The 17,551-nt window shown below is 45.9% G+C and overlaps 1 long non-coding RNA gene, 1 other non-coding gene and 1 pseudogene across 3 annotated transcripts in view; 1 reads left to right on the top strand and 2 right to left on the bottom strand.

Moving 5' to 3' along the window:
- The window catches only part of LOC148670536 (uncharacterized), a 408,685-nt gene that overhangs the window by 291,350 nt on the left and 99,784 nt on the right, over window positions 1-17,551 (top strand). The window lies entirely within an intron of this gene.
- Window positions 4,190-4,261, bottom strand: trnae-uuc (transfer RNA glutamic acid (anticodon UUC)). The gene has a single exon. It is a non-coding gene; the product is annotated as a tRNA-Glu (tRNA).
- LOC148670544 (5S ribosomal RNA) lies at window positions 15,559-15,677 on the bottom strand (annotated as a pseudogene).

Genomic DNA, 17,551 nt, shown 5'->3' with positions numbered 1-17,551 from the left:
GTCCATAATTGTTATGTTTGATTAACAGACAAAATATGACAACCCCTCTACTGAGCATATGCTTTATTTTCCTGATGTACAGTACATTGATTAAACACATACCTTAGATGTATAAATGTGGTCCGTAATTGGTCTAGAATGAAATTTTAATATACGTATATCATTATACGTCAATTACACATCTCTGATTATACAGTATGTCCATTATACATAAATGGTTGGAGTTTTATTATACGGAAACATTTAGAGGACTATTATACCTATATAGTTAAAGGTCTATTATACATCAAAGATAGGTCTCATAGTTGTAGAAACTAGTAAATCAAGCCAATGATTTGGTCTAGAAATTTATTCTGAGAATATACAATTATTCACCCCTGAAAAATATATAGTTCAAATTATGCATTTTATACAATATTGTAATAAACAAATGGCTAATCATCATAAAAAACACAAGTATTAAACTTCAGCTACAAATTCTGGAACATGGCTATATATATATAGTAATGACAAACACAAACTAATTCCATGAACACGCTAATATTTAACTCAAAACCACATTTTGATTCAAATATAAGTTTTAAAAATTACAACTTCTATATTTCCACGAAAATATTATTAATGTAGCACAAATGCTACTTTCTAAGAAAGACAGAAAGAAACTGTTTTGTGTCTCATGGCGATCCTCCTCTCGATCCTAATGAAATGTTTAATATGATCCCTCGAGAAAAAAAGGTGTCAATATCCGCCTGGAATGATTGATGCCCCATCAAACATTTTGTAATATCTCCAGAAGCTCATACTGTAGAAACCTGATTCGTGGCTTAAATTCAAGGTAAACAAGACTAAGGAAACGAGTTGAAAACTTGATGTCGAACTGTGATTTAAATCACCCAAAACATTGCACAACATTGGGCAGTATGTGCCAGAAACAGATAGCTCAGTTGATAGAGCAGAGGACTGTAGTGGCAATAATGAAGAATCCTTAGGTTGCTGGTTTGACTCTGGCTTGGAGGAATGTGTTTCTTGTGTACTTCAATCAAAGAGTTGAAATAGCAAATTTTTTTTAACTCAGACGTTGATCAAAAGCTCAATAAACCACGAAGCAGAGGCTCTTGTTCCGAATTCAACTCCCGTCTGATTGTCTTGTTTTGGCCAAAATCTGATCTTTGAATTCAGAGGACTACTCTGCCTGCATTGTAATTCAAAAGTATACACAAATGTCACGTTTTTTTTTTGTAGATATAAAGGTGTTCTCTGTTTTCAAAGGATAGGTACTTAATTGGCATAATGATTTGGTATTGAGTTTGTATCGTTATATGATTAAATTTGTGTTTTTTTGTGTTTTTAACGTATTGTGAACTTATTTTTTAAACAAATGCTTACAAAGGCAAACAAGGCCCACATCTGTTTATACCAGCGGTGAATTGTACATTTTTATTTACAAGCTACTCTGCACTTTTGGGAGTGTAACAGGTTCGATATAAAGTGGCAAAAATATAAAAGGGGAAAATACCCCGGACTGCGTGTAAAGCCCTCGTTGTGACTGTTTTTTTATTGTTAAATACGGCGTCCTGTGCACGAAATGTTGCAGAAACACAATCTGATATTTTAATAAGTATTATTTTAATAATTTGATAAGTATGAGGTCCCGGATCCAAATATTCAGTTCTTATTTTTTTAAGTGATATCTTCCCTTCCTCTCGTGGATTTTGAATCAAATTTGATCTTTGTACATTACATTTTACATTGAAAAAAACGAGCATACCTCATCCACCAACGGACAGAGCAATCTTTTATGTTGCCTTCCAGAGCTTCCAGCTTGTGATGGATTTGTATGGGCGTCTGTATGATACCACTACAGCACTGGCACAGGTGTAAAATCCACTTTCTCACGACTTTTTCAGTGTCTTCTCCTCTCACAAATGGTCCGAAGCACAGGAGCCAATATTAGAGAAAACAACAGGTGTTTAAACAGAGTATGTCCAAATGTCAGCGACAACGTTTTGTCATTTTGTATAAACGCAAATGGTTCATCATTTAAAAGCCAACGACGTTCTTTTTCTCCCTGGCGCTAATAAGCTACAGTACCACACATGCGAGCTGTTGAGTGAAAGGAAATTCATATGTGCGTAGGAAGGCAGAATAAAATCCAGAACTGTACTGGTGATATTGATAAACAGGGCCGATGTTCACAATAAAACGTTATTGTATAAAACATTAAGATTCATAAATATATTTTTTTAATCATGCAAAGTGTCTGTTAAACCATTCATGAACGATTTTTAGACAAAAAAACACACCATTATATGAGAAAATACATTTACTATATGTGTATTTAACGTAAATTGTTGCCCTGCTTTTTTTTCATAAATACACAAGCTTGTTATGTCTTATGTCAGAAATAAACTGCATGAAATTCGATAAAGCAACAAAAAGTAAGCGCCACAAAGACGACAAACATTTGCGTTTATATTGCACTGTTATCTCGAGCCTTTAACCTTACTTTAAACGCAATTTGTTTTTCTCTGTAGTTCTAAGGCTTTGTCATTTAGGTGTGCTGTTTTTTTCTACATGTTGTAAAAAAAGTCACTAAATCATACGAAACATAAAAGCTCCAATTGTAAACAATTGACCATTCATATTCCTGAATTTTAAACCTATGGAGTATTTTAAACCTTGTCTTCGTATTTGTGAATATTAGAGCTCCTTTTCAAAAGCTGTCACTATGGATAAGTGCTTAGGTTTCCTGTTTTTTTACCCAGGCGGTCCAGGTTTGGCTCTTGGTATAGGAGCGCGGCTGTGTTGCCTTCTGGATTTCAAATGAGCAGCTCAGTGCAGATCAGCATGTACATTTGTCTGGACAGTAGAATTTTCAGAAAGTGTAGTTGGATTATAGCACGTGCCCCTGACGATGTTATTGATACGTCACATGTGCTCTTTTTTGTATAATATTTATTTTTGTTGTTCAAATAAAAAACGGTTTCTCCGTTTTCCTCTTCATGCCGTTGTCAGCTAGCACAACAAGACGGGAAAAATGCAAGGGGGGGAAGAGGAAGCGGCTGTCAGGAGCTTTCTACCTCCTTTTGCTTTCACTTCTCTGTGTTTCTTTCCACAGCGCCGTGCACCTTTTCATTGCTCGCGCTTTCAGAGCCTCCGCACGGCACACGACTCGACATCAGGAAGCACATTGAAGTGAAAGCAGGAAGCGCTGCGACATGCACTGTGCAGATCCCGCCACAATAAGAGGTGAGTGGGTCTGTTCGATGCACAAAGAACGCTTTGATAAGCGTCAAAGGCAAGTCATTCCAAGTTGGTCGTCTGTGTTTTCCGTTCAGACGCGAAATGCTGAAATGATCTCTCGGCTCCTCGGTTGTCATTTCTGCTCCGTAAAGGAATCACAGCACGCGTCGGCTTCCAGCACGGTGGGTCGGGACATGATGCCGGGGGTCGGAGAGAGCGATGTCTTCCTCGTTAGTATAGGACCTGTCACCTGTCCCCACCTGTCACGCGGGAGACCGGGGTACATCAGGACGCGCATTGAAGTGAAAGCAGGATGCGCTGCGACATGCACTATGCAGATCCCGCCACACTAAGAGGTGAGTGGGTCTGTTCGATCACAGCGCTAGGCGAATCCCCAATCCCCTTTTGTGCGTGGCGACAAAAGAAGACTGTTCCCGCCCGGTTTCGAACCGCGGACCTTTTGCGTGTGAGGCGACAAGATAACCACTACACTACGGAAACGGTGGTAAGACGTGCCCAGCGGCCCAGCGCTGAGCTTCGCCAATGCGATTCAGCTGCTTCCAGTGCCTTTATTGGAGTGCGCTGATGGACCGTGCTCTCTCTCCAGAGACCAGCACGCCTGTCATGGACGGAGCAGGAAAGGCGGCGCCACATTCTACAGCCCTCTCCACGCAATCGACGAAATCGGGCTACTGAAGTGGAGAAAATCGCCTCTCCAGAAAGTGCAAATATCATCTTGGAGAGTATAAATCCTATTGCCGAAGGTCAGCCCTGTCTACCAGAGTAACACTCCCACAGAGATGATCAGCTCGTCTCACATGCGAGAAGTTTCGGTTGGAAACAAGCGCCCCCTCTTCTCGCACGTTTTGCACGTTCGAGCGGTTTTAATGCGGCTCTTTCGTACACGGTGCTGATCTTTTGGAAAGCAGGAGGCAAAACGGACACGTTCCCATACCGGGAGTCGAACCCGGGCCGCCTGGGTGAAAACCAGGAATCCTAACCGCTATACCATATGGGAGCATACAACCCCACTGTTCCGGGCATCATGTAAGCAAACTACATAAATATGAGAAAACACGCAAGAGAGTTGTCACTCAGAGTGTCGAAGGGTCGATGTATACTGGGGCTCAGTTGAAATGCAACGTCAGGACTTTTCCGAATTATGTCACACGAAGAGAGCACAGCCTTTTCCGCCCACGTGTGTCTCGGTAACTCGCCGTGATCGTATAGTGGTCAGTACTTTGCGTTGTAGCCGCAACCGGGTCACGGCAGAATAGGGGCGTCTGCTTTTACTACTTGTACGAATGAAGGCAAAAAAAATCCAATCGATGTGAACGAACGGCGCTTTACAGAGGAGTACTGCCTGACTGGATTGTTGATGAACGACAGAGGCCACTCCGACCTCTTCTCGGTTTTCTTCAATGACTTACTAAGGATTTTCTACACATTCGCCCATGCAGGGGAAGCCAGTTACACCAAAGCAAACGCAGGAAAGTGCAATTCAAGCAGAGACCAGGAGGGACTTGTTTACACCGAGAGTGGTCGGAGAATGGAACAATGCGCCCAGCCCTGTTGCTGGAGCCGATTCTTGATGAGATGTTGGGCTCACTATGAAGCCCCCGCTGGATGCTAATCTTTCTGTTGTTCTTGCAGGTCCTGCGCTGCTTTTGAGCCGACAGAGCTCGTCCTGGTCTGTCGGCACAGCCCAATTGCAAATGATCGGCTCCGCGTCCAGTGTGTGATCTCCTGTTCAAGCCCAAGCGAAGACACAGTGAGCCTATCTGTCAATAATAGTAATACAGTGTGGGATGTCCTGTCCCAGCCTGAGGAACAGACAGTCAGCCAGCCTGTCTCTCAATAATAATACAGTGTGTGATCCTCTGTCCCAGCCTGAGGAACAGACAGTGAGCCTGTCTCTCAATAAAAATAATACAGTGTGTGATCCTCTGTCCCAGCCTGAGGAACAGACAGTGAGCCTGTCTCTCAATAAAAATAATACAGTGTGTGATCCCCTGTCCCAGCCAGAGGAACAGACAGTGAGCCCGTCTCTCAATAATAATAATACAGTGTGTTATCTCCTGTCCCAGCCTGAGGAACAGTGAGCCTGTCAATCAATAATAATAATACAATATGTGATGTCCTGTCTCAGCCTGTGGAACAGAGAGTAAGCCTGTCTCTCAATAATAATAATACAGTGTGTGATCTCCTGTCCCAGCATGAGGAACAGTGAGACTGTCTCTCAATAATAATAATACAGTATGTGACCAACTGTCCCAGACTGAGGAAAAGATAGTGAGTCTGTCTCTCAATAATAATAATACAGTGTGAATTCCTGTCTCAGCTTGTGGAACATACAGTGAGCCTGTCTCTCTATAATAATAATATAATATATGACCTCCTGTCCCAGCCTGGGGAATATACAGTGAACCTGTCTCACAATAATAATAATACAGTGTCTGATCTCCTGTCCCAGCCTGAGGAACAATGAGCCTGTCAATCAATAATAATACAGTATGTGATGTCCTGTCTCCCCCTGAGGAACAGAGAGTAAGCCTCTCTCTCAATAATAATAATACAGTGTGTGATCTCCTGTCCCAGCCTGAGGAACAAACAGTGAGCCTGTCTCAAAATAATAATAATACAGTGTGGGATCTCCTGTCCCAGCCTGGGGAACAGTGTGCCAGACTCTCAATAATATTAATAATAATAATACAACGTGATCTACTGTCCCAGCCTGAGGAACAGACAGTGAGCCTATCTCAATAATAATACAGTGTGTGACCATCTGTCCCAGACCGAGGAAAAGACAGTGAGTCTGTCTCTAAATAATAATAATACAGTGTGGGATATCCTGTTCCAGCCTGGGGAACAGTGAGCCAGACTCTCAATAATAATAATACAGTGTGACCTACTGTCCCAGCCTGAGGAACAGACAGTGAGTTTGTCTCTCAATAATAATAATACAGTGTGTAATCTCCTGTCCCAGACTGAGGAACAGACAGTGAGACTGTCTCTCAATAATAATAATACAGTGTGTGATCTCCTGTCCCAGCCTGAGGAACAGTGAGCCTGTCAATCAATAATAATACAGTATGTGATGTCCTGTCTCAGCTTGAGGAACAGAGAGTAAGCCTGTCTCTCAATAATAATAATACAGTGTGGGATCTCCTGTCCCAGCCTGGGGAACAGTGTGCCAGACTCTCAATAATATTAATAATAATAATACAATGTGATCTACTGTCCCAGCCTGAGGAACAGACAGTGAGCCTGTCTCAATAATAATACAGTGTGTGACCATCTGTCCCAGACCGAGGAAAAGACAGTGAGCCTGTCTCTAAATAATAATAATACAGTGTGGGATCTCCTGTCCCAGCCTGGGGAACAGTGAGCCACACTCTCAATAATAATAATACAGTGTGTAATCTCCTGTCCCAGACTGAGGAACAGACAGTGAGACTGTCTCTCAATAATTATAATAATACTGTGTGAGCTCCTGACCCAGCCTGGGGAACATACAGTGAGCCTGTCTCTCTATAATAATAATACAGTGTGTGATCCTCTGTCCCAGCCTGAGGAACAGATAGTGAGCCTGTCTCTCAATAATAATAATTCAGTGTGGGATCTCCTGTCCAACTCTGAGGAACAGACAGTGAGCCTCTCTCTAAATAATAATAATACAGTGTGTGATCCTCTGTCCCAGCCTGAGGAACAGACAGTGAGCCTGTCTCTCAATAATAATAATACAGTGTGTGATCTCCTGTCCCAGCCTGAGGAACAGACAGTGAGCCCGTCTCTCAATAATAATAATACAGTGTGTTATCTCCTGTCCCAGCCTGAGGAACAGTAAGCCTGTCAATCAATAATAATATAGTATGTGATCTCCTGACTCAGCTTGAGGAACAGAGAGTAAGCCTGTCTCTCAATAATAATAATACAGTGTGGGATCTCCTGTCCCAGCCTGAGGAACAGTGAGCCTGTCTCTCAATAATAATACAGTATGTGATCTCCTGTCCCAGCCTGGGGAACAGTGAGCCAGACTCTCAATAATATTAATAATAATAATAATAATACAGTGTGATTTACTGTCCCAGCCTGAGATACAGACAGTGAGCCTGTCTCTAAATAATAATATAGTGTGTGACCACCTTCTGTGGTCTGTTTCAAATCCGCCTGCGATGAGACACCGAGGAGAAATGAAGAGCCCCAGTCGTGCTAGAAAATCACCCGGGAAAGTGACTTTCAATGTAGGAAAAAAAAGTCGTTAGTAACAGACATAATATGTTTGTTTTGTTTTTTTAATCGCTGCGATGTGTGACTAAGCTCATACGACTAAGAGTTGCTCCCTTTGTCTAGATCTGGTAACCTGCTCGTCGCTGGTGGGCCAGATCGTGTCCCCCGTCTCTACACTGGGGCATTAAGACCCACACAGACCGCAGGGTGAGTGCCCCCTGCTGGCCCCACTGAGAGGTCGTATCCCACCTCCTCCGCTCTCTGAGAAAAGCAGTATCTTCAGGCCCTGACATCCCACCCCTGCCACTCTCTGCGTAAATAAGTATCGTCAGGCCCTGACATCCCACCCCTGCCACTCCCTGCGTAAAGAAGTGTCGTATGGCTCTGACATCACACCCCCACCACTCTCTGCGGAAAGCACTGTCGTATAGCCCTGACACCCAACCCTCCACTCTCTGCATTAAGCACTGTCGTATAGCCCTGACACCCACCCCTCCACTCTTTGAATAAAGCAGTGTCGTCAGGGCCTGACATCCCACTCCCACCACTCTCTGTGTAAAGTAGTGTCATATGGCCCTGACACCAATCCCTCCACTCTCTGCATAAAGCAGTGTTTTATGGCCCTGAAACCCTCCCCTCCACTCTCTACATGAAGCAGTGTTGTCAAGCCCCGACATCCCTCCCCCGCCACTCTCTATGTAAAGCACTGTCGTATGGCCCTGACATCACACCCCCACCACTCTCTGTGTAAAGCACTGCTGTATGGCCCTGACATCACACCCCCACCACTCTCTGCGGAAAGCACTGTCATATAGCCCTGACACCCACCCCTCCATTTTTTGCATAAAGCAGTGTCGTCAGACCCTGCCACTCTCTGCGTAAAGAAGTGTCGTATGGCCCTGACATCCCATCCCCACCACTAACTGTGTAAAGTAGTATCGTCAGGCCCTGACATCCCACCCCTGCCACTCCCTGCGTAAAGAAATGTCGTATGGCCCTGACATCCCACCCCTCCGCTCTCTGCATAAAGCAGTGTCGTCAAGCCCTGACATCCCACCCCCACCACTCTCTGTGTAAAGCAGTGTCATATGGCCCTGACATCCTAGCCCCGCCACTCTCTGTGTAAAGCACTGTCCTATGGCCCTGACATCACACCCCCACCACTCTCTGCGGAAAGCACTGTCGTATAGCCTTGACACCCACCTCTCCACTCTCTGTGTAAAGCAGTGTCATCTAGCCCTGACATCCCACCCCCTCCACTCTCTGAATAAAGAAGTGTTGTATGGCCCTGACACCCACCCCTCCATTCTCTGCATAAAGCAGTGTCGTCAGGCCCTGACATCCCACCCCTCCACTCTCTGCGTAATGCGGTATCGTCAGGCCTTGATATCCAAACCCCGCCACTCTCTGCGTAAAGCAGACATGTTACAGACATTTACAACAAAGACATATTATAAAATATTGACATATACTGTAGGCGGCTGGAGCATTATTGGGAGACAGACTCACTGTTCCTCAGGCTGTGACAGGAGATCACATACTGGGCTGCCAGATCAACTGAGTTCCCTCCTCCCTCTCCCAGTAGGATTGGGACCCGTTGTGATTCTGGCAGGTGTGGGAACTCTGGGATTAGATTTCTGAATTTCGGGAAGAATGTTTCTCTAATCCCAGAGTATCTGTCACAGTGCAGTAGGAAGTGCACCTCTGTCTCTATTTCTCCCCGCTGGCAGTGGGAGCACAGCCTGTCCTCTCTGGGCAGCCAGGTCTGCCTGTGTCGCCCAGTTTCTATGGCCAAGTTGTGGTCACTGAGCCTGTACTTCGTCAGGGTCTGTTTCTGTTTGTTATTTTTTATTTTGGTCAAATATTCAGCTAGTGTGTATTGTCTGTTTAAGGTTCTGTAGCATTCCAGTTTATGTTGTATTTGTGTGTGTGTGTCCCAATGTGTGAGATATTGCTGTTTGATCTGTGCTGTGATGTGGTTGAGTCTGGGTTGTGGTGCTCTAGCAGTGCTGTCCTGAGGCTGGTTAGTGTCGGTGTCACTCACTGCGAGTGTGATCTCAGCAGAGTCTCTGTACTCTTGGGACACTTGACTCACCTGTCTCTCTCTTTCTCTCCCTGTGCTGTCCCTCTCCTGCCCCCTCTCTCCCTCCTCGGACTCCAGCTGGAGGAGGTCCAATCACCACCTCCTGTGAGACAGAAGAAAAAGAAGGTGGGTAATGCTCTGATCCTCTCTTTACTCCTGTCCAGTGTCCAGTCAGTGTGTCTGTATGAACCCCTCTCTCTCTCAGTGTAGTGTTCATGTACTGGAGTGTCCAGTCAGTGTGTCTGTATGAACCTCTCTCTCTCTCAGTGCAGTGTTCATGTACTGGAGTGTCCAGTCAGTGTTTGTGTATGAACCCCTCTCTCTCTCAGTGCAGTGTTCATGTCCTGGAGTGTCCAGTCAGTGTGTCTGTATCAACCCTTCTCTCCCAGTGCAGTGTTCATGTACTGGAGTGTCCAGTCCGACTCTTAATGTGACTCTCCTGTCTCTGCTTCAGAAGCGCTGGTGCGTCTTTTTAAACTCTCTGAGCTGCGTGTCGGTGGAGACAGATGATCAGGACGAGCCGATGGAGGCGGCGGAGACCGTGGGTCAGGAGAGGAAGAGCGAGGGAGAGGAGGAGCAGGCTGCCGGGAAGGACAAGAAGAGGAAGAGGAGGTGCAGGTGAGCAGACAGGGGGGCGCCGCCTGGTCGTGTCTGTGATTCAAGGAGGAGTCTCCTCTTGCTGTTTGATGTCATGGTGACGTCTGTGTCTGTGTCCCTCACACCTGCAATAACAATATTCTTTCCAGGTTCCTTTCCTGGTTCTGTGCCTGCTAAGATCTGGACTGGACTGGACTGAATTGGACTGGACCGGAGCTGAGGGACACCAGACGACTGGACTGCAGCCTAGGGACACCAGACTGGACTGGACCGGAGCTGAGAGACACCAGACTGGACCGAAGCTGAGGGACCCCAGACTGTGCTGGACCGAAGCTGAGGGACCCCAGACTGGACTGGACAGGAGCTGAGGGACACCAGACTGTGCTGGACCGAAGCTGAGGGACCCCAGTCTGGACTGAAGCTGAGGGACCCCAGACTGTGCTGGACCGACGCTGAGGGACCCCAGTCTATGCTGGACCGAAGCTGAGGGACCCCAGACTGTGCTGGTCTGAAGCTGAGGGACCCCAGATTGGACAGCACTGGAGCTGAGGGACACCAGACTGGACTGGACTGGAGCTGAGGGGCCCCAGACTGGACTAGACTGGAGCTGAGAGGCCCCAGACTGGACTGGACCAAAGCTGAGGGACCTCAGGCTGTGCTGGACCGAAGCTGAGGGACCCCAGTCTGTGCTGGACCGAAGCTGAGGGACCCCAGACTGGACCGAAGCTGAGGGACCCCAGTCTGTGCTGGACTGAAGCTGAGGGACCCCAGACTGGACTGAAGCTGAGGGGCCCCAGACTGGACTGATGACCTTTTGTTAAGCATCAATAAACATTTTTTAAAAAAAAATCTGTTTAGCTTTTGTTCCCCCCCCCCCCCCCTAAGGTTGCTGCTGGGAGAGGTGTGAGTGGGGCCAGCAGGGGGCGCTCTCACCCTGCAGTCTGTGTGGGTCCTGATGCCCCAGTATAGTGACGGGGGACACTGGACTGTAAACAGGCGCCGTCCTTCGGATGAGACGTAAAACCGAGGTCCTGACTCTCTGTGCTCATTAACAATCCCGGGTTGTTTCTGGAGAAGAGTAGGGGTGTTATCCCAGTGTCCTGGCCTGATTCCCCCCCTGGTCTTGACCCATCATGGCCTCCGTATCACCCCCCTCTCTGAACTGGCTCCATCCCTCTGCTCTCCTCCCCACTGAGAGCTGCTGTGTGCTGAGCGGACTGGAGCATCATCCAGGTAGGGGCTGCACACTGGGGGGGCTGGAGGGGATCCCCCTGACCTGGGAGGAGCTCTGAGTGGAGAGTCCAGACTTATTAATTATTATTATTATTCGTGCTGCACTGGGCTTCAGTCCTGGCAGTGAGAGGGGGACTCTGTGATCAGTACAGATACTTATGACTGTCTAATAATACACGATACAAATGGAAAACAGGGTAGCGCTGTAGTCCCTTCGAAACGTTTTGAACTGCCAGAAGAAGTTTTCACAACCCGGACTCGTGAAGGTACAGGTCTTCTCCCTTCGTCCGGAGTAAGGTGAGAGGTCACCCCCTTGGGGCGCAGTATCCCCGATGCACCCCCCCACCACCACCCAAAACGACACACACTTCTGTGACGATTGGGAGACCCAGGTTCGACCAGCCCCTGCGGTGGAGGAAACGACCCGCTGGAGAGTACACGCAGACTCCACACAGAAGGGTCACCTCGGCATTTATTCCAACAGCAAAACAACACCAGAGAGAAACGGTCTCCGAAAGATAAGCGCACACCGGGAAAAACACGACGGGGTCATTACAAATGGGAATAGGAGTTCTTTTTTTCTTTTCCGGACGTTGTTTCTCCCGTTTCGAACGGAGTTTAATGTCGCGTTTCTACTTTATTAGAGAGAGGCACTGAACTTTGGGGAACGTGACATCCACCCAGTATTACTAGTAGGTTGATAAATATAAATGTTCTTTTTCCCCCCGTATGATACCTCGCGAAATATAACGATGGCCAACTCCTTAAGTCGAAATTTAAACCCTTCTCACGCTACAAGACAGTCCGTCAACATCGCCGCGGCCCGAAGCGCGACCTTCGGTATGACGTTGGCCGAAGGGGGTGGGGTAAGTACGTCACAGCCGGGGGAAGCCCCTATCACGTGAGAGGGGTGCGGCGGGCGACGAGCCCCCGGAGGCGAAGAGAAGTTGATTTGCGTGGGGTGTGGAAACACTACACGACCGAGCAAGCGAGCCGTTTTTTTTTTGTTTTGTTTTTTCCAGAACATCAGAACAACCGCAGAGATTACCATCGATCCACCTCCGGACGTTTCCTTTTTTGTCCTCTTTGGCCCCCAAAATAAAAAAAAAAACTGGGATCCATCGTGGCGTTGCCAAATTAAAACGTCAACCACTTTTCGGGCTTTCGTGCTGTCCATGATGAAACCGTCATGGTTGTGTAAGCATACGTTACGTCACAGACAGGCGGCGCTCGGACGTGAGGAGTGTCGTTACGTTTTTGAAATGGCACGTCAGACAAGATCTCTGACAAGATCTCCGAAAAACCCAAACCTGTAAGATTCAATTTCAGTTCAGTTTTTTTATATAGCGCCTTTCACAACAAGAATGCCCCAAGGCCCCGAACAAAGGAGTTGTTCCACACCCCCCGCCACCCTCTGTGTACAGTAGAGCCCCCTGTACTGACTGGAGGAGCTCACCCAGCTGTGTCTGGAGAGAAGCCGGGGTATCGGCTTCAACCACAGGGCTGGGCGGTTTGTTCCTCACCCCCACCCCCTTCTGTGTACAGAAGAGCCTCCTGTCCTGACTCCAGTAGGAAATGTCACCTGGAGGCAACACACCTGCTTCTTTTAACAGATCACCTCGGGAATCGGGAACAACGGAGCTGTGTGCGGCCGTCTGTACGGAGGGGTTCAGCGCGGGGGGGCTCCGGGCTCAGGTCTGGACCCGGGGGGGGGGGGGGGGGGACTGTCTGTGTGGAGTCTGCATGTTCTCCCTGTGTTCTCCGGGTCCAAAGACAGGCTTTTGGGCTAATTGGCTTCTGGGAAAACTGGCCCTGGTGTGTGATGGAGTGCTGTCCTGTCCACGGTGTGTGAGTGAGTGTGTGTTTGTCATGTGATGGACTGGTTCCTGTCCAGGGTGTGGCTTCTGGGAAAACTGGCCCTGGTGTGTGTGTGTCCTGTGATGGAGTGCTGTCCTGTCCAGGGTGTGTGAGTGAGTGTGTGTTTGTCATGTGATGGACTGGTTCCTGTCCAGGGTGTGAGTGAGTGTGTGTGTCTGAGTGTCCTGTGAGGGACTGGTGTCCTATCCAGGTTGTGTGTGTGTGTCCTGTGAAGGACTGGTGTCCTGTTCAGGGTGTGTGAGTGTGTGTGTGTGTCCTGTGAGTGACTGGTGTCCTGTCCAGGGTGTGTGAGTGTGTGTGTGTCCTGTGATGGACTGGTGTCCTATCTAGGGTGTGTGTATGTCCTGTGATGGACTGGTGTCCTGTCCAGGGTGTGTGAGTGTGTGTGTCTGTGTGTCCTGTGATGGACAGATGGTACCAAGCCTGGACACCCATGAGACACTGGCTTCCTCAGAAGACTCTCACGGAGGGCACACTGTCCCTAACCCGGGTCCAGAAGAAACTACAGTGATCTATAATTCCTGCGCCTCGGAAGGGTTTATGACGTCTATGTCCGGCGCCCGCGCCCCTGGACCGGCGGTTTGGCGTCGCGCTCCGCAGCTCGAGCTTCGGTGCGAGGCAGGGCGGGAGGGAGTCGATGTGGCCTCGGCGCCATCTTTGCTGGTGAGTCAATTGTGACCGTTGCGGTACAATAAACCATCAATAAACCTTTTCCCACCCCGTCCAGTATTTCTATCGCGGCCCACGTCCCTTACAATCGACAAACTATAAAAAAAACAGTAGCCCTTCGCAACATTACACGCCATTTTTTTTATTTTAAACGTCCGCTAGATACGCAGGTGGCTCGATACCTGTCTTATCCTCGCCGGCGTCTTTATACCGGCAAGTGAATTTTATTTGAGGTCCCTCAGAATTGTGACAGAAATGTCAGTGAACCACAATAAAAAACGAAACTTTTTTTTAAAGGCGGTTAATGGATTTTCTGAGTAACCGTGTAGCGACTAACGTAAGGGAAAAAAAGTTGTCTTTCCCTACGAAGACGTTTTGGTACAGGACTTTCTTTAAATATCAGTTGTGCATAGCGTTTTACAAAAAGTTGATGATGATCTTGGAGATAATTGCAAAGGAAAATTGAGATAACTACCAAAACTTTACGTGTGAAACGACAGGACAGAATTTTGAACCCACAAAGAAACAAAGGTATGAAATATTGCCTCGTCATGGGGGGTTGATAATTGTAGTAAGTGTTCCTAATTTTCGTAAAGAAATGTATATTATGGGAGACACAAGTGAGATTTAGTGTATATACGTTTCATATTGTGCATATATACGGGGTTAAAAAGTGGAATGAGTATGATTATAAACTCGTGTGTCCTATAATCAGATAATTTTTGAACAAGCTTTGATTAGACAGGTGAAAAACAACATCAGATCATTTTTTTTAATATATTCACACGTCTGAATATCAGCTTCTCCCCTCTGGCCAACATTTCAGGGCTCCCAGGTGTAGATCCCAAATTGAAATATTAATTTGTTACCCAGTTAAACAGTTAATAGAAGTGAGTGACCAGGGTAAATAAAGGTGGGTCAGTGTAAACTGTTTATTCTGGACCAGACTTCATCATGTGTGATATGTCATGACTTCTTATATTAAGTTTTATCTTTATATTTAGTTCTACATGTGTAATAGATGCGATGTGTGTCCATAAAAAGGTTTCTCCAGGGGAAAATCAAGTTGGTTTTAAAACCGTGTTTCCTTTTTAGGGTACGTTTGCATTCCAAGTGTGGGGTTTTTGCCTTTTTATCATATTTTGGATGTGAATCCGTGGTATTTTTGCTGAGACAAGTTGCCTTTCTTATACGCGGAGGGATCTGCTCGTGAGATGTCCGCTTGGTCCATTTCTGAGCTCAGTATAAGGTGTAGAAAGCATGACTGTCATCATAACCCGCTTCTCACCCAGGTGTGGAATAATGTTGTGACTATTGCTTCAGCAATAACATGCTGATTGCATGTTTCTAGATGGGTATAACATAGATCTCAACTACTGAGGGGCCTTATTAATAAAGTCTCCACAGCCGAAGCGCTGTGTCTCTTTTCAGCTGGCGATAAACCTTTCCTTGATCCTTTGCGGACTTGTAAAACTGTTCATGATCAGAATAAAAAACGCTCACGCTAATACACAAGCACCCGTGTCTCGCCAAAGCTGACAAATAAACAGACAGACAAGCCGCACTGTACGTGTGAACAGGGGAATGAGCGAGCGAGCGGGGATAGGGCGCCTCCTGCGCTTTAAAGCTTACAGCACCTGGTATTCGCAGGCGGTCTCCCATCCAAGTACTAACCAGGCCCATCCCTGTTTAGCTTCCGAGATCAGACGAGATCAGGCGTGTTCAAGGGGGTGGGGCCGTAAGCGTGAGCAAGGCTCGCTGGCACCCTTCTTATTGAGAGGACAGCTCCGTCACCTCTTTTACGACGCTGCTTTTTTTCCCTTGCGTTTTTCTCTTCTTCCCACGTTCTCTCTCTTCACTGCCTTCGTCCCCGCTCTATTTCACTTCAGCCTTTCACTCTTGCTTCCTTCCAATGAGGACGGAGCTGCGGGAGAAAGGGCGCTATAGGGGATCGCTGTGGAGAGCTGCTGCTGTGCTTTGACATCTGAGCTCTGTGGAAAACGATCTCAATACAATTCTGAAAAACGCGACTCTCCGAACGCCAGCCGAACAAGTCTTTAAGTGGAAATCTAATAAGTAAATTGATTCTTTAAATGTAGAGAGCTTTGCAAAGAAATATATTGGGGCTTTTAGATCATATATTTCAAGGATGTAATTGCTGTGCTACAGTACGTGCAGAATTTTAGAAAACAGTGCGTCAACAAAGTACACTGTTTAGGTTACTTTAGAAGACAATGTACCAAAACAATATATGCTGTCTGGGTCGTTAGAATTAGCTGAAAGTAACTGATAAGCTTTGAATAACATATCTAGTGCTTCTTCTTTCGCTTTTTGATGTAATCTGTTTTCTTTTAGGGAAAGTGGAAGTTTTAGAAGGGACAAAGCGCTGAGCTTTTTTACAGCGCAACGTCTTATGAAAACCCTGTACTGCTTGTAACAAATTGAGTCTCTGGTTGCTCCCCATATTGAAATAAAGACCTTACTCAGGTGAGAACTCTCTCTTGTGGCTTCCTTGATAGTTATATTTCTATGACACCGGTTTTAATGTCTGTAGATTGTATCTTATTTTTATTTTTTGTTTTGTTTCATGTACATATTATGTGTTTTCACCCAGTTGACTCCAGTTAATAACAGTTCACCCAGTTAATAGCCACTTTTTATGCACGAAAAACGGGTGATCTTTCTATCTCGTGATCAGCTTAGTATCTTTCTGTAAGTTTTTTTCTTCTTAATTAAACGTTTAAAATACATGAATTTCATAAAGACAACACACGTTTCGAACAGAAAAAAATCAGATTCTGTTCTCTTCCTGGTATGTATAACAGATCAGCAGGTCTTATTTTCCCAATTGCTTTTTTCCACTGTATTTATCATAATGGCTAGCCAATGTCTTCTCTTAGCTAGGTAATGTTACTTGTGGATGTGCTTCTGCGTTGCGTAGAAGCACATGTATCCATAGAAAGTGTATTATACTACTATTTGAGCTACAGTACATAAAAATAATTATATCGTTATTAATTTCTTTAGGTACGTGATTCCATATTATATTCCCTATTAATCAAATTCTAAAAGTATGCTTTTGTTTACTCCGATAACGAGCACATTCACAGAAAATGTTAATATCTTATGACTTTTCCCAAAGTATATAAAGTTAAGATGGTCAGAAGGAGCATGTAAAAACGTTTCCGAAACGTGGTAAAATCTTACTACATGTAAGACTTTGATGCTTAAAATGTTTAGGAAGAAAGTGGAATACTGGTGTGTATTTTTTCTTTAAACTACCAATACCAGCCATATACAGTTTACACTATATGTTTATGTTCCTAAATTAATATAGTTTATGGTGGTGTATCGTGGTTGTAGAGGTTTGATGGGTTTACTGAGACAATTATTAATTGTAGCAGTAATCACGAGGTTGTTCGTTGTGGCTTTTAGAAAATCAATCGTCAGAACAACTAACAACGCACACACACGGGTTCAATACACGAGATACATTTATTCATATAAATTGTGCACCAAACATATACTAGTCTGCCTGGATACGAGCGGCAAACCTTACTGTGAGGGTTATCAATATACAAGGTATATAATCTCGAAGAGATGCCAACACAAAGAGAT

This window comes from Lepisosteus platostomus, chromosome 5 (genome assembly GCF_059453375.1).
Source record: "Lepisosteus platostomus isolate fLepPlt1 chromosome 5, fLepPlt1.hap1, whole genome shotgun sequence".
Lineage (NCBI taxonomy): Eukaryota > Metazoa > Chordata > Actinopteri > Semionotiformes > Lepisosteidae > Lepisosteus > Lepisosteus platostomus.
Note: the sequence above shows the minus strand (reverse complement) of the source record. Positions and strands in the feature narration are given on the sequence as shown.